The following is a 1430-nucleotide window of genomic DNA, read 5'->3' as shown; positions in this document are numbered from 1 at the left end:
AGGGGAGGGCGAGAGAGGGAAGGGAGAGATTGATACAGAAGACTGCACTGTTTTTTCAGCAGGTGCACACTGGGGAGGTAAATTTCTCAGCAAGTCTGAGGCCCCCCATTTGACTCAAGTATCAATACAGTTGTGCCCCCTTATCCACAAGGGGTATGTTCCCAGACCCCCGGCAGATGCCTGAAACATTGGCTAGTATTGAATCCTAAAGATATAGATATATGTTATGTTTTTTTCCTATCTAGACATACCTATGACAAACTTTAATTTGTAAATTAGGCACAGTGACAGATTAACAACAATAATAATAAAGTGGAACAATGATGACAATATACTGTAATAAAAGTTATGTGAATGTGGTCTCTCTTTCTCAAAATGTCTTACACAAATTCAATGCCTTTTCCATCTTAACTTGAGCTCGTCGCGCACTGGCCGGAAGCATTGCAGTGGGAGGCGTCACAGCAAAACTAGCATGAACTCCCCTCTTCTTCACAGTTTCATGCATGGAGGATTCGTTCTGACCAGAGATCTTAGCAACTTTATCATATACAGTTTTTTTTCTTTCCTTATTAAATTAAGAACTTTCACCTTTTCACTTATAGGAAGCACTTTCTGGCTTCCCTTTGGTAGATCCGAATTGCTATCAAAATTGCCAGCATCACTCGGGCTTCCCTGGTGGCGCAGTGCTTGAGGGTCCGCCTGCCGATGCAGGAGACGCGGGTTCGTGCCCCGTTTCGGGAGGATCCCACATGCCGCGGAGCGGCTGGGCCCGTGAGCCATGGCCGCTGGGCCTGCGCGTCCGGAGCCTGTGCTCCGCAAATGGGAGAGGCCACAGCAGTGAGAGGCCCGCATAACGCAAGGAAAAAAAAAAAAAAAAAAATTGCCAGCATCACTACTCTTATGCTTTGGGGCAGTTATTAAGAAAAATCAGGGTCCCTTGAACACAAGCACTGTTGACACTGTGACTGTGGGTCGGACAACCGAGACGGCTACCAAGTGACGACCAGATGGGACAGGCTGGACAGAGGGATGACTCACGTCCCAGGCAGGATGGAGCTGACAGTGTGAGATTTCACGTTACTCAGAACGGCATGTGATTTAAAACACATGAGTTGTTTATTTCAGGAATTTTCCACTCAATATTTTTGGACCTCGTTTGACCACAGATTAGCTGAAACTGCAGAAAGCAAACTCTCAGGTAAGGGGTGACAACTGTATACACATGTGTCATCATCCCATCACCCAGATGGGCAGCTCAGAGTACAGAGCGGAATGCATACAGAGTCAACTGGGGCACATTGCACACCTTCATGTCCTCATGTGGGGCATCAACAGTGCCCATCTTGTAGGGTCGTTGTGAGAATTCAATGAAGTAATCCAGGCCACTCCCTCAGGGCAACCCCTCACTCGGTGGGTGCCTCCCCCCCCCG

At 47.8% G+C, this 1430-nt stretch overlaps 1 protein-coding gene across 1 annotated transcript in view; it reads right to left on the bottom strand.

Annotated features, from left to right (window-relative positions):
* TCERG1L (transcription elongation regulator 1 like) overlaps window positions 1–1430 on the bottom strand; it is a 215095-nt gene that overhangs the window by 30092 nt on the left and 183573 nt on the right. The window lies entirely within an intron of this gene.

The sequence above is a fragment of the Lipotes vexillifer genome, unplaced genomic scaffold (genome assembly GCF_000442215.2).
Source record: "Lipotes vexillifer unplaced genomic scaffold, Lipotes_vexillifer_v1.1 scaffold1117, whole genome shotgun sequence".
Lineage (NCBI taxonomy): Eukaryota > Metazoa > Chordata > Mammalia > Artiodactyla > Lipotidae > Lipotes > Lipotes vexillifer.
The sequence above is the reverse complement of the archived record's forward strand: the minus strand, read 5'-3'. Positions and strand labels throughout refer to the sequence as shown.